Below are 18,170 nucleotides of genomic sequence, written 5' to 3'. Positions count from 1 at the left end.
TGACAATGAAATGGAGTCACTTTCTAAGGCCTTCTCTGTGTCTTTTACAGATCGAAATGAAAAAGCTTACAGCACCTGGGATTCCCAGGCGGTCTTCCATCCAAGTACTAACCAGGCCCTACTCTGCTTAGCTTCTGAGATCAGACGAGATCAGGCGGAGCCAGAGAGGTATGGCCGTAAGCAACTGTATGTCCTCTTCCTAATCTTTTAAAATGTGTCAAAGGTTTTGGAGTTTTGATAATGAAAAAGGAGTCACTTTCTAATGCCTTCTCGATTTCTTCCAGAGAGAGAAATGAAAAAGCTTACGGCACCTGGGATTCCCAGGCGGTCTTCCATCCAAGTACTAACCAGGCCCTACTCTGCTTAGCTTCTGAGATCAGACGAGATCAGGCGGAGCAAGAGAGGTATGGCCGTAAGCAACTGTATGTCCTCTTCCTAATCTTTTAAAATGTGTCAAAGGTTTTGTAGTTTTGACAATGAAATGGAGTCACTTTCTAAGGCCTTCTCTGTGTCTTTTACAGATCGAAATGAAAAAGCTTACAGCACCTGGGATTCCCAGGCGGTCTTCCATCCAAGTACTAACCAGGCCCTACTCTGCTTAGCTTCTGAGATCAGACGAGATCAGGCGGAGCCAGAGAGGTATGGCCGTAAGCAACTGTATGTCCTCTTCCTAATCTTTTAAAATGTGTCAAAGGTTTTGGAGTTTTGATAATGAAAAAGGAGTCACTTTCTAATGCCTTCTCGATTTCTTCCAGAGAGAGAAATGAAAAAGCTTACGGCACCTGGGATTCCCAGGCGGTCTTCCATCCAAGTACTAACCAGGCCCTACTCTGCTTAGCTTCTGAGATCTGACGAGATCAGGCGGAGCCAGAGAGGTATGGCCGTAAGCAACTGTATGTCCTCTTCCTAATCTTTTAAAATGTGTCAAAGGTTTTGTAGTTTTGACAATGAAATGGAGTCACTTTCTAAGGCCTTCTCTGTGTCTTTTACAGATCGAAATGAAAAAGCTTACAGCACCTGGGATTCCCAGGCGGTCTTCCATCCAAGTACTAACCAGGCCCTACTCTGCTTAGCTTCTGAGATCAGACGAGATCAGGCGGAGCCAGAGAGGTATGGCCGTAAGCAACTGTATGTCCTCTACCTAATCTTTTAAAATGTGTCAAAGGTTTTGGAGTTTTGATAATGAAAAAGGAGTCACTTTCTAAGGCCTTCTCTGTGTCTTTTACAGATCGAAATGAAAAAGCTTACAGCACCTGGGATTCGCAGGCGGTCTTTCATCCAAGTACTAACCAGGCCCTACTCTGCTTAGCTTCTGAGATCAGACGAGATCAGGCCGAGCCAGAGAGGTATGGCCGTAAGCAACTGTATGTCCTCTTCCTAATCTTTTAAAATGTGTCAAAGGTTTTGGAGTTTTGATAATGAAAAAGGAGTCACTTTCTAATGCCTTCTCGATTTCTTCCAGAGAGAGAAATGAAAAAGCTTACGGCACCTGGGATTCCCAGGCGGTCTTCCATCCAAGTACTAACCAGGCCCTACTCTGCTTAGCTTCTGAGATCTGACGAGATCAGGCGGAGCCAGAGAGGTATGGCCGTAAGCAACTGTATGTCCTCTACCTAATCTTTTAAAATGTGTCAAAGGTTTTGTAGTTTTGACAATGAAATGGAGTCACTTTCTAAGGCCTTCTCTGTGTCTTTTACAGATCGAAATGAAAAAGCTTACAGCACCTGGGATTCCCAGGCGGTCTTCCATCCAAGTACTAACCAGGCCCTACTCTGCTTAGCTTCTGAGATCAGACGAGATCAGGCGGAGCCAGAGAGGTATGGCCGTAAGCAACTGTATGTCCTCTTCCTAATCTTTTAAAATGTGTCAAAGGTTTTGGAGTTTTGATAATGAAAAAGGAGTCACTTTCTAATGCCTTCTCGATTTCTTCCAGAGAGAGAAATGAAAAAGCTTACGGCACCTGGGATTCCCAGGCGGTCTTCCATCCAAGTACTAACCAGGCCCTACTCTGCTTAGCTTCTGAGATCAGACGAGATCAGGCGGAGCAAGAGAGGTATGGCCGTAAGCAACTGTATGTCCTCTTCCTAATCTTTTAAAATGTGTCAAAGGTTTTGTAGTTTTGACAATGAAATGGAGTCACTTTCTAAGGCCTTCTCTGTGTCTTTTACAGATCGAAATGAAAAAGCTTACAGCACCTGGGATTCCCAGGCGGTCTTCCATTCAAGTACTAACCAGGCCCTACTCTGCTTAGCTTCTGAGATCAGACGAGATCAGGCGGAGCCAGAGAGGTATGGCCGTAAGCAACTGTATGTCCTCTTCCTAATATTTTAAAATGTGTCAAAGGTTTTGGAGTTTAGATAATGAAAAAGGAGTCACTTTCTAATGCCTTCTCGATTTCTTCCAGAGAGAGAAATGAAAAAGCTTACGGCACCTGGGATTCCCAGGCGGTCTTCCATCCAAGTACTAACCAGGCCCTACTCTGCTTAGCTTCTTAGATCTGACGAGATCAGGCGGAGCCAGAGAGGTATGGCCGTAAGCAACTGTATGTCCTCTTCCTAATCTTTTAAAATGTTCCAAAGGTTTTGTAGTTTTGACAATGAAATGGAGTCACTTTCTAAGGCCTTCTCTGTGTCTTTTACAGATCGAAATGAAAAAGCTTACAGCACCTGGGATTCCCAGGCGGTCTTCCATCCAAGTACTAACCAGGCCCTACTCTGCTTAGCTTCTGAGATCAGACGAGATCAGGCGGAGCCAGAGAGGTATGGCCGTAAGCAACTGTGTGTCCTCTTCCTAATCTTTTAAAATGTGTCAAAGGTTTGGGAGTTTTGACAATGAAATGGAGTCACTTTCTAAGGCCTTCTCTGTGTCTTTTACAGATCGAAATGAAAAAGCTTACAGCACCTGGGATTCCCAGGCGGTCTTCCATCCAAGTACTAACCAGGCCCTACTCTGCTTAGCTTCTGAGATCAGACGAGATCAGGCGGAGCCAGAGAGGTATGGCCGTAAGCAACTGTATGTCCTCTTCCTAATCTTTTAAAATGTGTCAAAGGTTTTGGAGTTTTGATAATGAAAAAGGAGTCACTTTCTAATGCCTTCTCGATTTCTTCCAGAGAGAGAAATGAAAAAGCTTACGGCACCTGGGATTCCCAGGCGGTCTTCCATCCAAGTACTAACCAGGCCCTACTCTGCTTAGCTTCTGAGATCAGACGAGATCAGGCGGAGCCAGAGAGGTATGGCCGTAAGCAACTGTATGTCCTCTTCCTAATCTTTTAAAATGTGTCAAAGGTTTGGGAGTTTTGACAATGAAATGGAGTCACTTTCTCAGGCCTTCTCTGTGTCTTTTACAGATCGAAATGAAAAAGCTTACAGCACCTGGGATTCCCAGGCGGTCTTCCATCCAAGTACTAACCAGGCCCTACTCTGCTTAGCTTCTGAGATCAGACGAGATCAGGCCGAGCCAGAGAGGTATGGCCGTAAGCAACTGTATGTCCTCTACCTAATCTTTTAAAATGTGTCAAAGGTTTTGGAGTTTTGATAATGAAAAAGGAGTCACTTTCTAAGGCCTTCTCTGTGTCTTTTACAGATCGAAATGAAAAAGCTTACAGCACCTGGGATTCGCAGGCGGTCTTTCATCCAAGTACTAACCAGGCCCTACTCTGCTTAGCTTCTGAGATCAGACGAGATCAGGCCGAGCCAGAGAGGTATGGCCGTAAGCAACTGTATGTCCTCTTCCTAATCTTTTAAAATGTGTCAAAGGTTTTGGAGTTTTGATAATGAAAAAGGAGTCACTTTCTAATGCCTTCTCGATTTCTTCCAGAGAGAGAAATGAAAAAGCTTACGGCACCTGGGATTCCCAGGCGGTCTTCCATCCAAGTACTAACCAGGCCCTACTCTGCTTAGCTTCTGAGATCAGACGAGATCAGGCGGAGCCAGAGAGGTATGGCCATAAGCAACTGTATGTCCTCTACCTAATCTTTTAAAATGTGTCAAAGGTTTTGTAGTTTTGACAATGAAATGGAGTCACTTTCTAAGGCCTTCTCTGTGTCTTTTACAGATAGAAATGAAAAAGCTTACGGCACCTGGGATTCCCAGGCGGTCTTCCATCCAAGTACTAACCAGGCCCTACTCTGCTTAGCTTCTGAGATCTGACGAGATCAGGCGGAGCCAGAGAGGTATGGCCGTAAGCAACTGTATGTCCTCTACCTAATCTTTTAAAATGTGTCAAAGGTTTTGTAGTTTTGACAATGAAATGGAGTCACTTTCTAAGGCCTTCTCTGTGTCTTTTACAGATCGAAATGAAAAAGCTTACAGCACCTGGGATTCCCAGGCGGTCTTCCATCCAAGTACTAACCAGGCCCTACTCTGCTTAGCTTCTGAGATCAGACGAGATCAGGCGGAGCCAGAGAGGTATGGCCGTAAGCAACTGTATGTCCTCTTCCTAATCTTTTAAAATGTGTCAAAGGTTTTGGAGTTTTGATAATGAAAAAGGAGTCACTTTCTAATGCCTTCTCGATTTCTTCCAGAGAGAGAAATGAAAAAGCTTACGGCACCTGGGATTCCCAGGCGGTCTTCCATCCAAGTACTAACCAGGCCCTACTCTGCTTAGCTTCTGAGATCAGACGAGATCAGGCGGAGCAAGAGAGGTATGGCCGTAAGCAACTGTATGTCCTCTTCCTAATCTTTTAAAATGTGTCAAAGGTTTTGTAGTTTTGACAATGAAATGGAGTCACTTTCTAAGGCCTTCTCTGTGTCTTTTACAGATCGAAATGAAAAAGCTTACAGCACCTGGGATTCCCAGGCGGTCTTCCATCCAAGTACTAACCAGGCCCTACTCTGCTTAGCTTCTGAGATCAGACGAGATCAGGCGGAGCCAGAGAGGTATGGCCGTAAGCAACTGTATGTCCTCTTCCTAATCTTTTAAAATGTGTCAAAGGTTTTGGAGTTTTGATAATGAAAAAGGAGTCACTTTCTAATGCCTTCTCGATTTCTTCCAGAGAGAGAAATGAAAAAGCTTACGGCACCTGGGATTCCCAGGCGGTCTTCCATCCAAGTACTAACCAGGCCCTACTCTGCTTAGCTTCTGAGATCTGACGAGATCAGGCGGAGCCAGAGAGGTATGGCCGTAAGCAACTGTATGTCCTCTTCCTAATCTTTTAAAATGTGTCAAAGGTTTTGTAGTTTTGACAATGAAATGGAGTCACTTTCTAAGGCCTTCTCTGTGTCTTTTACAGATCGAAATGAAAAAGCTTACAGCACCTGGGATTCCCAGGCGGTCTTCCATCCAAGTACTAACCAGGCCCTACTCTGCTTAGCTTCTGAGATCAGACGAGATCAGGCGGAGCCAGAGAGGTATGGCCGTAAGCAACTGTATGTCCTCTACCTAATCTTTTAAAATGTGTCAAAGGTTTTGGAGTTTTGATAATGAAAAAGGAGTCACTTTCTAAGGCCTTCTCTGTGTCTTTTACAGATCGAAATGAAAAAGCTTACAGCACCTGGGATTCGCAGGCGGTCTTTCATCCAAGTACTAACCAGGCCCTACTCTGCTTAGCTTCTGAGATCAGACGAGATCAGGCCGAGCCAGAGAGGTATGGCCGTAAGCAACTGTATGTCCTCTTCCTAATCTTTTAAAATGTGTCAAAGGTTTTGGAGTTTTGATAATGAAAAAGGAGTCACTTTCTAATGCCTTCTCGATTTCTTCCAGAGAGAGAAATGAAAAAGCTTACGGCACCTGGGATTCCCAGGCGGTCTTCCATCCAAGTACTAACCAGGCCCTACTCTGCTTAGCTTCTGAGATCAGACGAGATCAGGCGGAGCCAGAGAGGTATGGCCGTAAGCAACTGTATGTCCTCTACCTAATCTTTTAAAATGTGTCAAAGGTTTTGTAGTTTTGACAATGAAATGGAGTCACTTTCTAAGGCCTTCTCTGTGTCTTTTACAGATCGAAATGAAAAAGCTTACAGCACCTGGGATTCCCAGGCGGCCTTCCATCCAAGTACTAACCAGGCCCTTCTCTGCTTAGCTTCTGAGATCAGACGAGATCAGGCGAAGCCAGAGAGGTATGGCCGTAAGCAACTGTATGTCCTCTTCCTAATATTTTAAAATGTGTCAAAGGTTTTGGAGTTTAGATAATGAAAAAGGAGTCACTTTCTAATGCCTTCTCGATTTCTTCCAGAGAGAGAAATGAAAAAGCTTACGGCACCTGGGATTCCCAGGCGGTCTTCCATCCAAGTACTAACCAGGCCCTACTCTGCTTAGCTTCTTAGATCTGACGAGATCAGGCGGAGCCAGAGAGGTATGGCCGTAAGCAACTGTATGTCCTCTTCCTAATCTTTTAAAATGTTCCAAAGGTTTTGTAGTTTTGACAATGAAATGGAGTCACTTTCTAAGGCCTTCTCTGTGTCTTTTACAGATCGAAATGAAAAAGCTTACAGCACCTGGGATTCCCAGGCGGTCTTCCATCCAAGTACTAACCAGGCCCTACTCTGCTTAGCTTCTGAGATCAGACGAGATCAGGCGGAGCCAGAGAGGTATGGCCGTAAGCAACTGTGTGTCCTCTTCCTAATCTTTTAAAATGTGTCAAAGGTTTGGGAGTTTTGACAATGAAATGGAGTCACTTTCTCAGGCCTTCTCTGTGTCTTTTACAGATCGAAATGAAAAAGCTTACAGCACCTGGGATTCCCAGGCGGTCTTCCATCCAAGTACTAACCAGGCCCTACTCTGCTTAGCTTCTGAGATCAGACGAGATCAGGCGGAGCCAGAGAGGTATGGCCGTAAGCAACTGTATGTCCTCTTCCTAATCTTTTAAAATGTGTCAAAGGTTTTGGAGTTTTGATAATGAAAAAGGAGTCACTTTCTAATGCCTTCTCGATTTCTTCCAGAGAGAGAAATGAAAAAGCTTACGGCACCTGGGATTCCCAGGCGGTCTTCCATCCAAGTACTAACCAGGCCCTACTCTGCTTAGCTTCTGAGATCAGACGAGATCAGGCGGAGCCAGAGAGGTATGGCCGTAAGCAACTGTATGTCCTCTACCTAATCTTTTAAAATGTGTCAAAGGTTTTGTAGTTTTGACAATTAAATGGAGTCACTTTCTAAGGCCTTCTCTGTGTCTTTTACAGATCGAAATGAAAAAGCTTACAGCACCTGGGATTCCCAGGCGGTCTTCCATCCAAGTACTAACCAGGCCCTACTCTGCTTAGCTTCTGAGATCTGACGAGATCAGGCGGAGCCAGAGAGGTATGGCCGTAAGCAACTGTATGTCCTCTACCTAATCTTTTAAAATGTGTCAAAGGTTTTGGAGTTTTGACAATGAAATGGAGTCACTTTCTAAGTTCTTCTCTGTGTCTTTTACAGATCGAAATAAAAAAGCTTACAGCACCTGGGATTCCCAGGCGGTCTTCCATCCAAGTACTAACCAGGCCCTACTCTGCTTAGCTTCTGAGATCAGACGAGATCAGGCGGAGCCAGAGAGGTATGGCCGTAAGCAACTGTATGTCCTCTTCCTAATCTTTTAAAATGTGTCAAAGGTTTTGGAGTTTTGATAATGAAAAAGGAGTCACTTTCTAATGCCTTCTCGATTTCTTCCAGAGAGAGAAATGAAAAAGCTTACGGCACCTGGGATTCCCAGGCGGTCTTCCATCCAAGTACTAACCAGGCCCTACTCTGCTTAGCTTCTGAGATCTGACGAGATCAGGCGGAGCCAGAGAGGTATAGCCGTAAGCAACTGTATGTCCTCTTCCTAATCTTTTAAAATGTGTCAAAGGTTTTGTAGTTTTGACAATTAAATGGAGTCACTTTCTAAGGCCTTCTCTGTGTCTTTTACAGATCGAAATTAAAAAGCTTACAGCACCTGGGATTCCCAGGCGGTCTTCCATCCAAGTACTAACCAGGCCCTACTCTGCTTAGCTTCTGAGATCAGACGAGATCAGGCGAAGCCAGAGAGGTATGGCCGTAAGCAACTGTATGTCCTCTTCCTAATATTTTAAAATGTGTCAAAGGTTTTGGAGTTTAGATAATGAAAAAGGAGTCACTTTCTAATGCCTTCTCGATTTCTTCCAGAGAGAGAAATGAAAAAGCTTACGGCACCTGGGATTCCCAGGCGGTCTTCCATCCAAGTACTAACAAGGCCCTACTCTGCTTAGCTTCTGAGATCTGACGAGATCAGGCGGAGCCAGAGAGGTATGGCCGTAAGCAACTGTATGTCCTCTTCCTAATCTTTTAAAATGTGTCAAAGGTTTTGTAGTTTTGACAATGAAATGGAGTCACTTTCTAAGGCCTTCTCTGTGTCTTTTACAGATCGAAATGAAAAAGCTTACAGCACCTGGGATTCCCAGGCGGTCTTCCATCCAAGTACTAACCAGGCCCTACTCTGCTTAGCTTCTGAGATCAGACGAGATCAGGCCGAGCCAGAGAGGTATGGCCGTAAGCAACTGTATGTCCTCTTCCTAATCTTTTAAAATGTGTCAAAGGTTTTGGAGTTTTGATAATGAAAAAGGAGTCACTTTCTAATGCCTTCTCGATTTCTTCCAGAGAGAGAAATGAAAAAGCTTACGGCACCTGGGATTCCCAGGCGGTCTTCCATCCAAGTACTAACCAGGCCCTACTCTGCTTAGCTTCTGAGATCTGACGAGATCAGGCGGAGCCAGAGAGGTATGGCCGTAAGCAACTGTATGTCCTCTTCCTAATCTTTTAAAATGTGTCAAAGGTTTTGTAGTTTTGACAATGAAATGGAGTCACTTTCTAAGGCCTTCTCTGTGTCTTTTACAGATAGAAATGAAAAAGCTTACGGCACCTGGGATTCCCAGGCGGTCTTCCATCCAAGTACTAACCAGGCCCTACTCTGCTTAGCTTCTGAGATCAGACGAGATCAGGCGGAGCCAGAGAGGTATGGCCGTAAGCAACTGTATGTCCTCTACCTAATCTTTTAAAATGTGTCAAAGGTTTTGTAGTTTTGACAATTAAATGGAGTCACTTTCTAAGGCCTTCTCTGTGTCTTTTACAGATCGAAATGAAAAAGCTTACAGCACCTGGGATTCCCAGGCGGTCTTCCATCCAATTACTAACCAGGCCCTACTCTGCTTAGCTTCTGAGATCTGACGAGATCAGGCGGAGCCAGAGAGGTATGGCCGTAAGCAACTGTATGTCCTCTTCCTAATCTTTTAAAATGTGTCAAAGGTTTTGTAGTTTTGACAATGAAATGGAGTCACTTTCTAAGTTCTTCTTTGTGTCTTTTACAGATCGAAATAAAAAAGCTTACAGCACCTGGGATTCCCAGGCGGTCTTCCATCCAAGTACTAACCAGGCCCTACTCTGCTTAGCTTCTGAGATCAGACGAGATCAGGCGGAGCCAGAGAGGTATGGCCGTAAGCAACTGTATGTCCTCTTCCTAATCTTTTAAAATGTGTCAAAGGTTTTGGAGTTTTGATAATGAAAAAGGAGTCACTTTCTAATGCCTTCTCGATTTCTTCCAGAGAGAGAAATGAAAAAGCTTACGGCACCTGGGATTCCCAGGCGGTCTTCCATCCAAGTACTAACCAGGCCCTACTCTGCTTAGCTTCTGAGATCTGACGAGATCAGGCGGAGCCAGAGAGGTATGGCCGTAAGCAACTGTATGTCCTCTACCTAATCTTTTAAAATGTGTCAAAGGTTTTGTAGTTTTGACAATTAAATGGAGTCACTTTCTAAGGCCTTCTCTGTGTCTTTTACAGATCGAAATGAAAAAGCTTACAGCACCTGGGATTCCCAGGCGGTCTTCCATCCAAGTACTAACCAGGCCCTACTCTGCTTAGCTTCTGAGATCTGACGAGATCAGGCGGAGCCAGAGAGGTATGGCCGTAAGCAACTGTATGTCCTCTACCTAATCTTTTAAAATGTGTCAAAGGTTTTGGAGTTTTGACAATGAAATGGAGTCACTTTCTAAGTTCTTCTTTGTGTCTTTTACAGATCGAAATAAAAAAGCTTACAGCACCTGGGATTCCCAGGCGGTCTTCCATCCAAGTACTAACCAGGCCCTACTCTGCTTAGCTTCTGAGATCAGACGAGATCAGGCGGAGCCAGAGAGGTATGGCCGTAAGCAACTGTATGTCCTCTTCCTAATCTTTTAAAATGTGTCTAAGGTTTTGGAGTTTTGATAATGAAAAAGGAGTCACTTTCTAATGCCTTCTCGATTTCTTCCAGAGAGAGAAATGAAAAAGCTTACGGCACCTGGGATTCCCAGGCGGTCTTCCATCCAAGTACTAACCAGGCCCTACTCTGCTTAGCTTCTGAGATCAGACGAGATCAGGCGAAGCCAGAGAGGTATGGCCGTAAGCAACTGTATGTCCTCTTCCTAATATTTTAAAATGTGTCAAAGGTTTTGGAGTTTAGATAATGAAAAAGGAGTCACTTTCTAATGCCTTCTCGATTTCTTCCAGAGAGAGAAATGAAAAAGCTTACGGCACCTGGGATTCCCAGGCGGTCTTCCATCCAAGTACTAACCAGGCCCTACTCTGCTTAGCTTCTGAGATCTGACGAGATCAGGCGGAGCCAGAGAGGTATGGCCGTAAGCAACTGTATGTCCTCTTCCTAATCTTTTAAAATGTGTCAAAGGTTTTGTAGTTTTGACAATGAAATGGAGTCACTTTCTAAGGCCTTCTCTGTGTCTTTTACAGATCGAAATGAAAAAGCTTACAGCACCTGGGATTCCCAGGCGGTCTTCCATCCAAGTACTAACCAGGCCCTACTCTGCTTAGCTTCTGAGATCAGACGAGATCAGGCGGAGCCAGAGAGGTATGGCCGTAAGCAACTGTATGTCCTCTTCCTAATCTTTTAAAATGTGTCAAAGGTTTTGGAGTTTTGATAATGAAAAAGGAGTCACTTTCTAATGCCTTCTCGATTTCTTCCAGAGAGAGAAATGAAAAAGCTTACGGCACCTGGGATTCCCAGGCGGTCTTCCATCCAAGTACTAACCAGGCCCTACTCTGCTTAGCTTCTGAGATCAGACGAGATCAGGCGGAGCAAGAGAGGTATGGCCGTAAGCAACTGTATGTCCTCTTCCTAATCTTTTAAAATGTGTCAAAGGTTTTGTAGTTTTGACAATGAAATGGAGTCACTTTCTAAGGCCTTCTCTGTGTCTTTTACAGATCGAAATGAAAAAGCTTACAGCACCTGGGATTCCCAGGCGGTCTTCCATCCAAGTACTAACCAGGCCCTACTCTGCTTAGCTTCTGAGATCAGACGAGATCAGGCGGAGCCAGAGAGTTATGGCCGTAAGCAACTGTATGTCCTCTTCCTAATCTTTTAAAATGTGTCAAAGGTTTTGGAGTTTTGATAATGAAAAAGGAGTCACTTTCTAATGCCTTCTCGATTTCTTCCAGAGAGAGAAATGAAAAAGCTTACGGCACCTGGGATTCCCAGGCGGTCTTCCATCCAAGTACTAACCAGGCCCTACTCTGCTTAGCTTCTGAGATCTGACGAGATCAGGCGGAGCCAGAGAGGTATGGCCGTAAGCAACTGTATGTCCTCTTCCTAATCTTTTAAAATGTGTCAAAGGTTTTGTAGTTTTGACAATGAAATGGAGTCACTTTCTAAGGCCTTCTCTGTGTCTTTTACAGATCGAAATGAAAAAGCTTACAGCACCTGGGATTCCCAGGCGGTCTTCCATCCAAGTACTAACCAGGCCCTACTCTGCTTAGCTTCTGAGATCAGACGAGATCAGGCGGAGCCAGAGAGGTATGGCCGTAAGCAACTGTATGTCCTCTACCTAATCTTTTAAAATGTGTCAAAGGTTTTGGAGTTTTGATAATGAAAAAGGAGTCACTTTCTAAGGCCTTCTCTGTGTCTTTTACAGATCGAAATGAAAAAGCTTACAGCACCTGGGATTCGCAGGCGGTCTTCCATCCAAGTACTAACCAGGCCCTACTCTGCTTAGCTTCTGAGATCAGACGAGATCAGGCCGAGCCAGAGAGGTATGGCCGTAAGCAACTGTATGTCCTCTTCCTAATCTTTTAAAATGTGTCAAAGGTTTTGGAGTTTTGATAATGAAAAAGGAATCACTTTCTAATGCCTTCTCGATTTCTTCCAGAGAGAGAAATGAAAAAGCTTACGGCACCTGGGATTCCCAGGCGGTCTTCCATCCAAGTACTAACCAGGCCCTACTCTGCTTAGCTTCTGAGATCAGACGAGATCAGGCGGAGCCAGAGAGGTATGGCCGTAAGCAACTGTATGTCCTCTACCTAATCTTTTAAAATGTGTCAAAGGTTTTGTAGTTTTGACAATGAAATGGAGTCACTTTCTAAGGCCTTCTCTGTGTCTTTTACAGATAGAAATGAAAAAGCTTACGGCACCTGGGATTCCCAGGCGGTCTTCCATCCAAGTACTAACCAGGCCCTACTCTGCTTAGCTTCTGAGATCTGACGAGATCAGGCGGAGCCAGAGAGGTATGGCCGTAAGCAACTGTATGTCCTCTACCTAATCTTTTAAAATGTGTCAAAGGTTTTGTAGTTTTGACAATTAAATGGAGTCACTTTCTAAGGCCTTCTCTGTGTCTTTTACAGATCGAAATGAAAAAGCTTACAGCACCTGGGATTCCCAGGCGGCCTTCCATCCAAGTACTAACCAGGCCCTTCTCTGCTTAGCTTCTGAGATCAGACGAGATCAGGCGGAGCCAGAGAGGTATGGCCGTAAGCAACTGTATGTCCTCTTCCTAATCTTTTAAAATGTTCCAAAGGTTTTGTAGTTTTGATAATGAAAAAGGAGTCACTTTCTAATGCCTTCTCGATTTCTTCCAGAGAGAGAAATGAAAAAGCTTACGGCACCTGGGATTCCCAGGCGGTCTTCCATCCAAGTACTAACCAGGCCCTACTCTGCTTAGCTTCTTAGATCTGACGAGATCAGGCGGAGCCAGAGAGGTATGGCCGTAAGCAACTGTATGTCCTCTTCCTAATCTTTTAAAATGTTCCAAAGGTTTTGTAGTTTTGACAATGAAATGGAGTCACTTTCTAAGGCCTTCTCTGTGTCTTTTACAGATCGAAATGAAAAAGCTTACAGCACCTGGGATTCCCAGGCGGTCTTCCATCCAAGTACTAACCAGGCCCTACTCTGCTTAGCTTCTGAGATCAGACGAGATCAGGCGGAGCCAGAGAGGTATGGCCGTAAGCAACTGTATGTCCTCTTCCTAATCTTTTAAAATGTGTCAAAGGTTTTGGAGTTTTGATAATGAAAAAGGAGTCACTTTCTAATGCCTTCTCGATTTCTTCCAGAGAGAGAAATGAAAAAGCTTACGGCACCTGGGATTCCCAGGCGGTCTTCCATCCAAGTACTAACCAGGCCCTACTCTGCTTAGCTTCTGAGATCAGACGAGATCAGGCGGAGCCAGAGAGGTATGGCCGTAAGCAACTGTATGTCCTCTACCTAATCTTTTAAAATGTGTCAAAGGTTTTGTAGTTTTGACAATTAAATGGAGTCACTTTCTAAGGCCTTCTCTGTGTCTTTTACAGATCGAAATGAAAAAGCTTACAGCACCTGGGATTCCCAGGCGGTCTTCCATCCAAGTACTAACCAGGCCCTACTCTGCTTAGCTTCTGAGATCTGACGAGATCAGGCGGAGCCAGAGAGGTATGGCCGTAAGCAACTGTATGTCCTCTACCTAATCTTTTAAAATGTGTCAAAGGTTTTGGAGTTTTGACAATGAAATGGAGTCACTTTCTAAGTTCTTCTCTGTGTCTTTTACAGATCGAAATAAAAAAGCTTACAGCACCTGGGATTCCCAGGCGGTCTTCCATCCAAGTACTAACCAGGCCCTACTCTGCTTAGCTTCTGAGATCAGACGAGATCAGGCGGAGCCAGAGAGGTATGGCCGTAAGCAACTGTATGTCCTCTTCCTAATCTTTTAAAATGTGTCAAAGGTTTTGGAGTTTTGATAATGAAAAAGGAGTCACTTTCTAATGCCTTCTCGATTTCTTCCAGAGAGAGAAATGAAAAAGCTTACGGCACCTGGGATTCCCAGGCGGTCTTCCATCCAAGTACTAACCAGGCCCTACTCTGCTTAGCTTCTGAGATCTGACGAGATCAGGCGGAGCCAGAGAGGTATGGCCGTAAGCAACTGTATGTCCTCTACCTAATCTTTTAAAATGTGTCAAAGGTTTTGTAGTTTTGACAATTAAATGGAGTCACTTTCTAAGGCCTTCTCTGTGTCTTTTACAGATCGAAATTAAAAAGCTTACAGCACCTGGGATTCCCAGGCGGTCTTCCATCCAAGTACTAACCAGGCCCTACTCTGCTTAGCTTCTGAGATCAGACGAGATCAGGCGAAGCCAGAGAGGTATGGCCGTAAGCAACTGTATGTCCTCTTCCTAATATTTTAAAATGTGTCAAAGGTTTTGGAGTTTAGATAATGAAAAAGGAGTCACTTTCTAATGCCTTCTCGATTTCTTCCAGAGAGAGAAATGAAAAAGCTTACGGCACCTGGGATTCCCAGGCGGTCTTCCATCCAAGTACTAACCAGGCCCTACTCTGCTTAGCTTCTGAGATCTGACGAGATCAGGCGGAGCCAGAGAGGTATGGCCGTAAGCAACTGTATGTCCTCTTCCTAATCTTTTAAAATGTGTCAAAGGTTTTGTAGTTTTGACAATGAAATGGAGTCACTTTCTAAGGCCTTCTCTGTGTCTTTTACAGATCGAAATGAAAAAGCTTACAGCACCTGGGATTCCCAGGCGGTCTTCCATCCAAGTACTAACCAGGCCCTACTCTGCTTAGCTTCTGAGATCAGACGAGATCAGGCCGAGCCAGAGAGGTATGGCCGTAAGCAACTGTATGTCCTCTACCTAATCTTTTAAAATGTGTCAAAGGTTTTGGAGTTTTGATAATGAAAAAGGAGTCACTTTCTAAGGCCTTCTCTGTGTCTTTTACAGATCGAAATGAAAAAGCTTACAGCACCTGGGATTCGCAGGCGGTCTTTCATCCAAGTACTAACCAGGCCCTACTCTGCTTAGCTTCTGAGATCAGACGAGATCAGGCCGAGCCAGAGAGGTATGGCCGTAAGCAACTGTATGTCCTCTTCCTAATCTTTTAAAATGTGTCAAAGGTTTTGGAGTTTTGATAATGAAAAAGGAGTCACTTTCTAATGCCTTCTCGATTTCTTCCAGAGAGAGAAATGAAAAAGCTTACGGCACCTGGGATTCCCAGGCGGTCTTCCATCCAAGTACTAACCAGGCCCTACTCTGCTTAGCTTCTGAGATCAGACGAGATCAGGCGGAGCCAGAGAGGTATGGCCGTAAGCAACTGTATGTCCTCTACCTAATCTTTTAAAATGTGTCAAAGGTTTTGTAGTTTTGACAATGAAATGGAGTCACTTTCTAAGGCCTTCTCTGTGTCTTTTACAGATCGAAATGAAAAAGCTTACAGCACCTGGGATTCCCAGGCGGTCTTCCATCCAAGTACTAACCAGGCCCTACTCTGCTTAGCTTCTGAGATCAGACGAGATCAGGCGGAGCCAGAGAGGTATGGCCGTAAGCAACTGTATGTCCTCTACCTAATCTTTTAAAATGTGTCAAAGGTTTTGGAGTTTTGATAATGAAAAAGGAGTCACTTTCTAAGGCCTTCTCTGTGTCTTTTACAGATCGAAATGAAAAAGCTTACAGCACCTGGGATTCGCAGGCGGTCTTCCATCCAAGTACTAACCAGGCCCTACTCTGCTTAGCTTCTGAGATCAGACGAGATCAGGCGGAGCCAGAGAGGTATGGCCGTAAGCAACTGTATGTCCTCTTCCTAATCTTTTAAAATGTGTCAAAGGTTTTGTAGTTTTGACAAAGAAATGGAGTCACTTTCTAAGGCCTTCTCTGTGTCTTTTACAGATCGAAATGAAAAAGCTTACAGCACCTGGGATTCCCAGGCGGTCTTCCATCCAAGTACTAACCAGGCCCTACTCTGCTTAGCTTCTGAGATCAGACGAGATCAGGCAGAGCCAGAGAGGTATGGCCGTAAGCAACTGTATGTCCTCTTCCTAATCTTTTAAAATGTGTCTAAGGTTTTGGAGTTTTGATAATGAAAAAGGAGTCACTTTCTAATGCCTTCTCGATTTCTTCCAGAGAGAGAAATGAAAAAGCTTACGGCACCTGGGATTCCCAGGCGGTCTTCCATCCAAGTACTAACCAGGCCCTACTCTGCTTAGCTTCTGAGATCAGACGAGATCAGGCGAAGCCAGAGAGGTATGGCCGTAAGCAACTGTATGTCCTCTTCCTAATATTTTAAAATGTGTCAAAGGTTTTGGAGTTTAGATAATGAAAAAGGAGTCACTTTCTAATGCCTTCTCGATTTCTTCCAGAGAGAGAAATGAAAAAGCTTACGGCACCTGGGATTCCCAGGCGGTCTTCCATCCAAGTACTAACCAGGCCCTACTCTGCTTAGCTTCTGAGATCTGACGAGATCAGGCGGAGCCAGAGAGGTATGGCCGTAAGCAACTGTATGTCCTCTTCCTAATCTTTTAAAATGTGTCAAAGGTTTTGTAGTTTTGACAATGAAATGGAGTCACTTTCTAAGGCCTTCTCTGTGTCTTTTACAGATCGAAATGAAAAAGCTTACAGCACCTGGGATTCCCAGGCGGTCTTCCATCCAAGTACTAACCAGGCCCTACTCTGCTTAGCTTCTGAGATCAGACGAGATCAGGCGGAGCCAGAGAGGTATGGCCGTAAGCAACTGTATGTCCTCTTCCTAATCTTTTAAAATGTGTCAAAGGTTTTGGAGTTTTGATAATGAAAAAGGAGTCACTTTCTAATGCCTTCTCGATTTCTTCCAGAGAGAGAAATGAAAAAGCTTACGGCACCTGGGATTCCCAGGCGGTCTTCCATCCAAGTACTAACCAGGCCCTACTCTGCTTAGCTTCTGAGATCAGACGAGATCAGGCGGAGCAAGAGAGGTATGGCCGTAAGCAACTGTATGTCCTCTTCCTAATCTTTTAAAATGTGTCAAAGGTTTTGTAGTTTTGACAATGAAATGGAGTCACTTTCTAAGGCCTTCTCTGTGTCTTTTACAGATCGAAATGAAAAAGCTTACAGCACCTGGGATTCCCAGGCGGTCTTCCATCCAAGTACTAACCAGGCCCTACTCTGCTTAGCTTCTGAGATCTGACGAGATCAGGCGGAGCCAGAGAGGTATGGCCGTAAGCAACTGTATGTCCTCTTCCTAATCTTTTAAAATGTGTCAAAGGTTTTGTAGTTTTGACAATGAAATGGAGTCACTTTCTAAGGCCTTCTCTGTGTCTTTTACAGATCGAAATGAAAAAGCTTACAGCACCTGGGATTCCCAGGCGGTCTTCCATCCAAGTACTAACCAGGCCCTACTCTGCTTAGCTTCTGAGATCAGACGAGATCAGGCGGAGCCAGAGAGGTATGGCCGTAAGCAACTGTATGTCCTCTACCTAATCTTTTAAAATGTGTCAAAGGTTTTGGAGTTTTGATAATGAAAAAGGAGTCACTTTCTAAGGCCTTCTCTGTGTCTTTTACAGATCGAAATGAAAAAGCTTACAGCACCTGGGATTCGCAGGCGGTCTTCCATCCAAGTACTAACCAGGCCCTACTCTGCTTAGCTTCTGAGATCAGACGAGATCAGGCCGAGCCAGAGAGGTATGGCCGTAAGCAACTGTATGTCCTCTTCCTAATCTTTTAAAATGTGTCAAAGGTTTTGGAGTTTTGATAATGAAAAAGGAGTCACTTTCTAATGCCTTCTCGATTTCTTCCAGAGAGAGAAATGAAAAAGCTTACGGCACCTGGGATTCCCAGGCGGTCTTCCATCCAAGTACTAACCAGGCCCTACTCTGCTTAGCTTCTGAGATCAGACGAGATCAGGCGGAGCCAGAGAGGTATGGCCGTAAGCAACTGTATGTCCTCTACCTAATCTTTTAAAATGTGTCAAAGGTTTTGTAGTTTTGACAATGAAATGGAGTCACTTTCTAAGGCCTTCTCTGTGTCTTTTACAGATAGAAATGAAAAAGCTTACGGCACCTGGGATTCCCAGGCGGTCTTCCATCCAAGTACTAACCAGGCCCTACTCTGCTTAGCTTCTGAGATCTGACGAGATCAGGCGGAGCCAGAGAGGTATGGCCGTAAGCAACTGTATGTCCTCTTCCTAATATTTTAAAATGTGTCAAAGGTTTTGGAGTTTAGATAATGAAAAAGGAGTCACTTTCTAATGCCTTCTCG

At 44.5% G+C, this 18,170-nt stretch overlaps 73 non-coding genes and 4 pseudogenes across 73 annotated transcripts; all 77 read right to left on the bottom strand.

Annotated features, from left to right (window-relative positions):
• Positions 1-63: 63 nt before the first annotated feature.
• LOC144396244 (5S ribosomal RNA) lies at positions 64-182 on the bottom strand. The gene has a single exon (XR_013458390.1). It is a non-coding gene; the product is annotated as a 5S ribosomal RNA (ribosomal RNA).
• Positions 183-299: 117 nt separating this feature from the next.
• LOC144397229 (5S ribosomal RNA) lies at positions 300-418 on the bottom strand. Its single transcript, XR_013459374.1, has one exon. It is a non-coding gene; the product is annotated as a 5S ribosomal RNA (ribosomal RNA).
• A 116-nt stretch (positions 419-534) lies between these two features.
• On the bottom strand, positions 535-653 carry LOC144396243 (5S ribosomal RNA). The gene has a single exon (XR_013458389.1). It is a non-coding gene; the product is annotated as a 5S ribosomal RNA (ribosomal RNA).
• A 117-nt stretch (positions 654-770) lies between these two features.
• On the bottom strand, positions 771-889 carry LOC144396486 (5S ribosomal RNA). Its single transcript, XR_013458632.1, has one exon. It is a non-coding gene; the product is annotated as a 5S ribosomal RNA (ribosomal RNA).
• A 116-nt stretch (positions 890-1,005) lies between these two features.
• Positions 1,006-1,124, bottom strand: LOC144396241 (5S ribosomal RNA). Its single transcript, XR_013458387.1, has one exon. It is a non-coding gene; the product is annotated as a 5S ribosomal RNA (ribosomal RNA).
• Positions 1,125-1,241: 117 nt separating this feature from the next.
• LOC144399812 (5S ribosomal RNA) lies at positions 1,242-1,360 on the bottom strand (annotated as a pseudogene).
• A 117-nt stretch (positions 1,361-1,477) lies between these two features.
• On the bottom strand, positions 1,478-1,596 carry LOC144396475 (5S ribosomal RNA). Its single transcript, XR_013458621.1, has one exon. It is a non-coding gene; the product is annotated as a 5S ribosomal RNA (ribosomal RNA).
• Positions 1,597-1,712: 116 nt separating this feature from the next.
• LOC144396240 (5S ribosomal RNA) lies at positions 1,713-1,831 on the bottom strand. Its single transcript, XR_013458386.1, has one exon. It is a non-coding gene; the product is annotated as a 5S ribosomal RNA (ribosomal RNA).
• A 117-nt stretch (positions 1,832-1,948) lies between these two features.
• Positions 1,949-2,067, bottom strand: LOC144397228 (5S ribosomal RNA). The gene has a single exon (XR_013459373.1). It is a non-coding gene; the product is annotated as a 5S ribosomal RNA (ribosomal RNA).
• A 116-nt stretch (positions 2,068-2,183) lies between these two features.
• LOC144397535 (5S ribosomal RNA) lies at positions 2,184-2,302 on the bottom strand. The gene has a single exon (XR_013459681.1). It is a non-coding gene; the product is annotated as a 5S ribosomal RNA (ribosomal RNA).
• A 117-nt stretch (positions 2,303-2,419) lies between these two features.
• LOC144399273 (5S ribosomal RNA) lies at positions 2,420-2,538 on the bottom strand. The gene has a single exon (XR_013461418.1). It is a non-coding gene; the product is annotated as a 5S ribosomal RNA (ribosomal RNA).
• A 116-nt stretch (positions 2,539-2,654) lies between these two features.
• On the bottom strand, positions 2,655-2,773 carry LOC144396239 (5S ribosomal RNA). The gene has a single exon (XR_013458385.1). It is a non-coding gene; the product is annotated as a 5S ribosomal RNA (ribosomal RNA).
• A 116-nt stretch (positions 2,774-2,889) lies between these two features.
• LOC144396238 (5S ribosomal RNA) lies at positions 2,890-3,008 on the bottom strand. Its single transcript, XR_013458384.1, has one exon. It is a non-coding gene; the product is annotated as a 5S ribosomal RNA (ribosomal RNA).
• A 117-nt stretch (positions 3,009-3,125) lies between these two features.
• On the bottom strand, positions 3,126-3,244 carry LOC144401666 (5S ribosomal RNA). The gene has a single exon (XR_013463601.1). It is a non-coding gene; the product is annotated as a 5S ribosomal RNA (ribosomal RNA).
• A 116-nt stretch (positions 3,245-3,360) lies between these two features.
• On the bottom strand, positions 3,361-3,479 carry LOC144399213 (5S ribosomal RNA). Its single transcript, XR_013461358.1, has one exon. It is a non-coding gene; the product is annotated as a 5S ribosomal RNA (ribosomal RNA).
• Positions 3,480-3,596: 117 nt separating this feature from the next.
• On the bottom strand, positions 3,597-3,715 carry LOC144399811 (5S ribosomal RNA; annotated as a pseudogene).
• A 117-nt stretch (positions 3,716-3,832) lies between these two features.
• On the bottom strand, positions 3,833-3,951 carry LOC144397029 (5S ribosomal RNA). The gene has a single exon (XR_013459175.1). It is a non-coding gene; the product is annotated as a 5S ribosomal RNA (ribosomal RNA).
• A 116-nt stretch (positions 3,952-4,067) lies between these two features.
• LOC144396464 (5S ribosomal RNA) lies at positions 4,068-4,186 on the bottom strand. The gene has a single exon (XR_013458610.1). It is a non-coding gene; the product is annotated as a 5S ribosomal RNA (ribosomal RNA).
• A 116-nt stretch (positions 4,187-4,302) lies between these two features.
• On the bottom strand, positions 4,303-4,421 carry LOC144396237 (5S ribosomal RNA). The gene has a single exon (XR_013458383.1). It is a non-coding gene; the product is annotated as a 5S ribosomal RNA (ribosomal RNA).
• Positions 4,422-4,538: 117 nt separating this feature from the next.
• On the bottom strand, positions 4,539-4,657 carry LOC144397227 (5S ribosomal RNA). The gene has a single exon (XR_013459372.1). It is a non-coding gene; the product is annotated as a 5S ribosomal RNA (ribosomal RNA).
• A 116-nt stretch (positions 4,658-4,773) lies between these two features.
• LOC144396236 (5S ribosomal RNA) lies at positions 4,774-4,892 on the bottom strand. Its single transcript, XR_013458382.1, has one exon. It is a non-coding gene; the product is annotated as a 5S ribosomal RNA (ribosomal RNA).
• A 117-nt stretch (positions 4,893-5,009) lies between these two features.
• Positions 5,010-5,128, bottom strand: LOC144396453 (5S ribosomal RNA). The gene has a single exon (XR_013458599.1). It is a non-coding gene; the product is annotated as a 5S ribosomal RNA (ribosomal RNA).
• A 116-nt stretch (positions 5,129-5,244) lies between these two features.
• LOC144396235 (5S ribosomal RNA) lies at positions 5,245-5,363 on the bottom strand. Its single transcript, XR_013458381.1, has one exon. It is a non-coding gene; the product is annotated as a 5S ribosomal RNA (ribosomal RNA).
• A 117-nt stretch (positions 5,364-5,480) lies between these two features.
• Positions 5,481-5,599, bottom strand: LOC144399810 (5S ribosomal RNA; annotated as a pseudogene).
• Positions 5,600-5,716: 117 nt separating this feature from the next.
• LOC144401665 (5S ribosomal RNA) lies at positions 5,717-5,835 on the bottom strand. Its single transcript, XR_013463600.1, has one exon. It is a non-coding gene; the product is annotated as a 5S ribosomal RNA (ribosomal RNA).
• A 116-nt stretch (positions 5,836-5,951) lies between these two features.
• LOC144398951 (5S ribosomal RNA) lies at positions 5,952-6,070 on the bottom strand. Its single transcript, XR_013461098.1, has one exon. It is a non-coding gene; the product is annotated as a 5S ribosomal RNA (ribosomal RNA).
• A 117-nt stretch (positions 6,071-6,187) lies between these two features.
• LOC144399272 (5S ribosomal RNA) lies at positions 6,188-6,306 on the bottom strand. The gene has a single exon (XR_013461417.1). It is a non-coding gene; the product is annotated as a 5S ribosomal RNA (ribosomal RNA).
• Positions 6,307-6,422: 116 nt separating this feature from the next.
• On the bottom strand, positions 6,423-6,541 carry LOC144396234 (5S ribosomal RNA). The gene has a single exon (XR_013458380.1). It is a non-coding gene; the product is annotated as a 5S ribosomal RNA (ribosomal RNA).
• Positions 6,542-6,657: 116 nt separating this feature from the next.
• LOC144396233 (5S ribosomal RNA) lies at positions 6,658-6,776 on the bottom strand. Its single transcript, XR_013458379.1, has one exon. It is a non-coding gene; the product is annotated as a 5S ribosomal RNA (ribosomal RNA).
• A 117-nt stretch (positions 6,777-6,893) lies between these two features.
• LOC144401664 (5S ribosomal RNA) lies at positions 6,894-7,012 on the bottom strand. The gene has a single exon (XR_013463599.1). It is a non-coding gene; the product is annotated as a 5S ribosomal RNA (ribosomal RNA).
• Positions 7,013-7,128: 116 nt separating this feature from the next.
• Positions 7,129-7,247, bottom strand: LOC144389800 (5S ribosomal RNA). Its single transcript, XR_013453948.1, has one exon. It is a non-coding gene; the product is annotated as a 5S ribosomal RNA (ribosomal RNA).
• A 116-nt stretch (positions 7,248-7,363) lies between these two features.
• On the bottom strand, positions 7,364-7,482 carry LOC144396232 (5S ribosomal RNA). The gene has a single exon (XR_013458378.1). It is a non-coding gene; the product is annotated as a 5S ribosomal RNA (ribosomal RNA).
• A 117-nt stretch (positions 7,483-7,599) lies between these two features.
• On the bottom strand, positions 7,600-7,718 carry LOC144397010 (5S ribosomal RNA). Its single transcript, XR_013459156.1, has one exon. It is a non-coding gene; the product is annotated as a 5S ribosomal RNA (ribosomal RNA).
• A 116-nt stretch (positions 7,719-7,834) lies between these two features.
• LOC144392129 (5S ribosomal RNA) lies at positions 7,835-7,953 on the bottom strand. The gene has a single exon (XR_013455521.1). It is a non-coding gene; the product is annotated as a 5S ribosomal RNA (ribosomal RNA).
• Positions 7,954-8,070: 117 nt separating this feature from the next.
• On the bottom strand, positions 8,071-8,189 carry LOC144399007 (5S ribosomal RNA). The gene has a single exon (XR_013461152.1). It is a non-coding gene; the product is annotated as a 5S ribosomal RNA (ribosomal RNA).
• Positions 8,190-8,305: 116 nt separating this feature from the next.
• On the bottom strand, positions 8,306-8,424 carry LOC144399212 (5S ribosomal RNA). The gene has a single exon (XR_013461357.1). It is a non-coding gene; the product is annotated as a 5S ribosomal RNA (ribosomal RNA).
• Positions 8,425-8,541: 117 nt separating this feature from the next.
• LOC144396442 (5S ribosomal RNA) lies at positions 8,542-8,660 on the bottom strand. Its single transcript, XR_013458588.1, has one exon. It is a non-coding gene; the product is annotated as a 5S ribosomal RNA (ribosomal RNA).
• A 116-nt stretch (positions 8,661-8,776) lies between these two features.
• LOC144401663 (5S ribosomal RNA) lies at positions 8,777-8,895 on the bottom strand. Its single transcript, XR_013463598.1, has one exon. It is a non-coding gene; the product is annotated as a 5S ribosomal RNA (ribosomal RNA).
• Positions 8,896-9,011: 116 nt separating this feature from the next.
• Positions 9,012-9,130, bottom strand: LOC144399044 (5S ribosomal RNA). The gene has a single exon (XR_013461189.1). It is a non-coding gene; the product is annotated as a 5S ribosomal RNA (ribosomal RNA).
• Positions 9,131-9,246: 116 nt separating this feature from the next.
• LOC144396230 (5S ribosomal RNA) lies at positions 9,247-9,365 on the bottom strand. Its single transcript, XR_013458376.1, has one exon. It is a non-coding gene; the product is annotated as a 5S ribosomal RNA (ribosomal RNA).
• Positions 9,366-9,482: 117 nt separating this feature from the next.
• On the bottom strand, positions 9,483-9,601 carry LOC144396431 (5S ribosomal RNA). The gene has a single exon (XR_013458577.1). It is a non-coding gene; the product is annotated as a 5S ribosomal RNA (ribosomal RNA).
• A 116-nt stretch (positions 9,602-9,717) lies between these two features.
• On the bottom strand, positions 9,718-9,836 carry LOC144389799 (5S ribosomal RNA). Its single transcript, XR_013453947.1, has one exon. It is a non-coding gene; the product is annotated as a 5S ribosomal RNA (ribosomal RNA).
• A 116-nt stretch (positions 9,837-9,952) lies between these two features.
• Positions 9,953-10,071, bottom strand: LOC144396229 (5S ribosomal RNA). The gene has a single exon (XR_013458375.1). It is a non-coding gene; the product is annotated as a 5S ribosomal RNA (ribosomal RNA).
• A 117-nt stretch (positions 10,072-10,188) lies between these two features.
• Positions 10,189-10,307, bottom strand: LOC144400876 (5S ribosomal RNA). Its single transcript, XR_013462811.1, has one exon. It is a non-coding gene; the product is annotated as a 5S ribosomal RNA (ribosomal RNA).
• A 117-nt stretch (positions 10,308-10,424) lies between these two features.
• Positions 10,425-10,543, bottom strand: LOC144396420 (5S ribosomal RNA). Its single transcript, XR_013458566.1, has one exon. It is a non-coding gene; the product is annotated as a 5S ribosomal RNA (ribosomal RNA).
• A 116-nt stretch (positions 10,544-10,659) lies between these two features.
• LOC144396228 (5S ribosomal RNA) lies at positions 10,660-10,778 on the bottom strand. Its single transcript, XR_013458374.1, has one exon. It is a non-coding gene; the product is annotated as a 5S ribosomal RNA (ribosomal RNA).
• A 117-nt stretch (positions 10,779-10,895) lies between these two features.
• Positions 10,896-11,014, bottom strand: LOC144397226 (5S ribosomal RNA). The gene has a single exon (XR_013459371.1). It is a non-coding gene; the product is annotated as a 5S ribosomal RNA (ribosomal RNA).
• Positions 11,015-11,130: 116 nt separating this feature from the next.
• LOC144399307 (5S ribosomal RNA) lies at positions 11,131-11,249 on the bottom strand. Its single transcript, XR_013461452.1, has one exon. It is a non-coding gene; the product is annotated as a 5S ribosomal RNA (ribosomal RNA).
• Positions 11,250-11,366: 117 nt separating this feature from the next.
• On the bottom strand, positions 11,367-11,485 carry LOC144396409 (5S ribosomal RNA). The gene has a single exon (XR_013458555.1). It is a non-coding gene; the product is annotated as a 5S ribosomal RNA (ribosomal RNA).
• Positions 11,486-11,601: 116 nt separating this feature from the next.
• On the bottom strand, positions 11,602-11,720 carry LOC144396227 (5S ribosomal RNA). The gene has a single exon (XR_013458373.1). It is a non-coding gene; the product is annotated as a 5S ribosomal RNA (ribosomal RNA).
• A 117-nt stretch (positions 11,721-11,837) lies between these two features.
• Positions 11,838-11,956, bottom strand: LOC144399700 (5S ribosomal RNA). Its single transcript, XR_013461846.1, has one exon. It is a non-coding gene; the product is annotated as a 5S ribosomal RNA (ribosomal RNA).
• Positions 11,957-12,073: 117 nt separating this feature from the next.
• Positions 12,074-12,192, bottom strand: LOC144401662 (5S ribosomal RNA). The gene has a single exon (XR_013463597.1). It is a non-coding gene; the product is annotated as a 5S ribosomal RNA (ribosomal RNA).
• Positions 12,193-12,308: 116 nt separating this feature from the next.
• On the bottom strand, positions 12,309-12,427 carry LOC144396398 (5S ribosomal RNA). Its single transcript, XR_013458544.1, has one exon. It is a non-coding gene; the product is annotated as a 5S ribosomal RNA (ribosomal RNA).
• A 116-nt stretch (positions 12,428-12,543) lies between these two features.
• LOC144398967 (5S ribosomal RNA) lies at positions 12,544-12,662 on the bottom strand. Its single transcript, XR_013461113.1, has one exon. It is a non-coding gene; the product is annotated as a 5S ribosomal RNA (ribosomal RNA).
• A 117-nt stretch (positions 12,663-12,779) lies between these two features.
• LOC144399271 (5S ribosomal RNA) lies at positions 12,780-12,898 on the bottom strand. Its single transcript, XR_013461416.1, has one exon. It is a non-coding gene; the product is annotated as a 5S ribosomal RNA (ribosomal RNA).
• A 116-nt stretch (positions 12,899-13,014) lies between these two features.
• LOC144396226 (5S ribosomal RNA) lies at positions 13,015-13,133 on the bottom strand. The gene has a single exon (XR_013458372.1). It is a non-coding gene; the product is annotated as a 5S ribosomal RNA (ribosomal RNA).
• Positions 13,134-13,250: 117 nt separating this feature from the next.
• Positions 13,251-13,369, bottom strand: LOC144401661 (5S ribosomal RNA). Its single transcript, XR_013463596.1, has one exon. It is a non-coding gene; the product is annotated as a 5S ribosomal RNA (ribosomal RNA).
• A 116-nt stretch (positions 13,370-13,485) lies between these two features.
• LOC144389797 (5S ribosomal RNA) lies at positions 13,486-13,604 on the bottom strand. Its single transcript, XR_013453945.1, has one exon. It is a non-coding gene; the product is annotated as a 5S ribosomal RNA (ribosomal RNA).
• Positions 13,605-13,720: 116 nt separating this feature from the next.
• LOC144396225 (5S ribosomal RNA) lies at positions 13,721-13,839 on the bottom strand. Its single transcript, XR_013458371.1, has one exon. It is a non-coding gene; the product is annotated as a 5S ribosomal RNA (ribosomal RNA).
• Positions 13,840-13,956: 117 nt separating this feature from the next.
• LOC144396387 (5S ribosomal RNA) lies at positions 13,957-14,075 on the bottom strand. The gene has a single exon (XR_013458533.1). It is a non-coding gene; the product is annotated as a 5S ribosomal RNA (ribosomal RNA).
• A 116-nt stretch (positions 14,076-14,191) lies between these two features.
• Positions 14,192-14,310, bottom strand: LOC144392118 (5S ribosomal RNA). The gene has a single exon (XR_013455510.1). It is a non-coding gene; the product is annotated as a 5S ribosomal RNA (ribosomal RNA).
• A 117-nt stretch (positions 14,311-14,427) lies between these two features.
• On the bottom strand, positions 14,428-14,546 carry LOC144396375 (5S ribosomal RNA). Its single transcript, XR_013458521.1, has one exon. It is a non-coding gene; the product is annotated as a 5S ribosomal RNA (ribosomal RNA).
• A 116-nt stretch (positions 14,547-14,662) lies between these two features.
• Positions 14,663-14,781, bottom strand: LOC144399211 (5S ribosomal RNA). Its single transcript, XR_013461356.1, has one exon. It is a non-coding gene; the product is annotated as a 5S ribosomal RNA (ribosomal RNA).
• Positions 14,782-14,898: 117 nt separating this feature from the next.
• On the bottom strand, positions 14,899-15,017 carry LOC144399809 (5S ribosomal RNA; annotated as a pseudogene).
• Positions 15,018-15,134: 117 nt separating this feature from the next.
• On the bottom strand, positions 15,135-15,253 carry LOC144401660 (5S ribosomal RNA). The gene has a single exon (XR_013463595.1). It is a non-coding gene; the product is annotated as a 5S ribosomal RNA (ribosomal RNA).
• Positions 15,254-15,369: 116 nt separating this feature from the next.
• Positions 15,370-15,488, bottom strand: LOC144396224 (5S ribosomal RNA). The gene has a single exon (XR_013458370.1). It is a non-coding gene; the product is annotated as a 5S ribosomal RNA (ribosomal RNA).
• A 117-nt stretch (positions 15,489-15,605) lies between these two features.
• On the bottom strand, positions 15,606-15,724 carry LOC144398219 (5S ribosomal RNA). Its single transcript, XR_013460366.1, has one exon. It is a non-coding gene; the product is annotated as a 5S ribosomal RNA (ribosomal RNA).
• Positions 15,725-15,840: 116 nt separating this feature from the next.
• LOC144397992 (5S ribosomal RNA) lies at positions 15,841-15,959 on the bottom strand. The gene has a single exon (XR_013460139.1). It is a non-coding gene; the product is annotated as a 5S ribosomal RNA (ribosomal RNA).
• A 117-nt stretch (positions 15,960-16,076) lies between these two features.
• On the bottom strand, positions 16,077-16,195 carry LOC144400875 (5S ribosomal RNA). Its single transcript, XR_013462810.1, has one exon. It is a non-coding gene; the product is annotated as a 5S ribosomal RNA (ribosomal RNA).
• A 117-nt stretch (positions 16,196-16,312) lies between these two features.
• On the bottom strand, positions 16,313-16,431 carry LOC144396364 (5S ribosomal RNA). The gene has a single exon (XR_013458510.1). It is a non-coding gene; the product is annotated as a 5S ribosomal RNA (ribosomal RNA).
• A 116-nt stretch (positions 16,432-16,547) lies between these two features.
• LOC144396223 (5S ribosomal RNA) lies at positions 16,548-16,666 on the bottom strand. The gene has a single exon (XR_013458369.1). It is a non-coding gene; the product is annotated as a 5S ribosomal RNA (ribosomal RNA).
• Positions 16,667-16,783: 117 nt separating this feature from the next.
• Positions 16,784-16,902, bottom strand: LOC144397225 (5S ribosomal RNA). Its single transcript, XR_013459370.1, has one exon. It is a non-coding gene; the product is annotated as a 5S ribosomal RNA (ribosomal RNA).
• Positions 16,903-17,018: 116 nt separating this feature from the next.
• On the bottom strand, positions 17,019-17,137 carry LOC144389794 (5S ribosomal RNA). The gene has a single exon (XR_013453942.1). It is a non-coding gene; the product is annotated as a 5S ribosomal RNA (ribosomal RNA).
• A 116-nt stretch (positions 17,138-17,253) lies between these two features.
• LOC144396222 (5S ribosomal RNA) lies at positions 17,254-17,372 on the bottom strand. The gene has a single exon (XR_013458368.1). It is a non-coding gene; the product is annotated as a 5S ribosomal RNA (ribosomal RNA).
• Positions 17,373-17,489: 117 nt separating this feature from the next.
• Positions 17,490-17,608, bottom strand: LOC144399699 (5S ribosomal RNA). Its single transcript, XR_013461845.1, has one exon. It is a non-coding gene; the product is annotated as a 5S ribosomal RNA (ribosomal RNA).
• A 117-nt stretch (positions 17,609-17,725) lies between these two features.
• Positions 17,726-17,844, bottom strand: LOC144401659 (5S ribosomal RNA). The gene has a single exon (XR_013463594.1). It is a non-coding gene; the product is annotated as a 5S ribosomal RNA (ribosomal RNA).
• Positions 17,845-17,960: 116 nt separating this feature from the next.
• Positions 17,961-18,079, bottom strand: LOC144396353 (5S ribosomal RNA). Its single transcript, XR_013458499.1, has one exon. It is a non-coding gene; the product is annotated as a 5S ribosomal RNA (ribosomal RNA).
• Positions 18,080-18,170: the final 91 nt, after the last annotated feature.

Source organism: Gasterosteus aculeatus, chromosome 2 (assembly GCF_964276395.1).
Source record: "Gasterosteus aculeatus chromosome 2, fGasAcu3.hap1.1, whole genome shotgun sequence".
Classification (NCBI taxonomy): Eukaryota; Metazoa; Chordata; class Actinopteri; order Perciformes; family Gasterosteidae; genus Gasterosteus; species Gasterosteus aculeatus.
The sequence above is the reverse complement of the archived record's forward strand: the minus strand, read 5'-3'. Positions and strand labels throughout refer to the sequence as shown.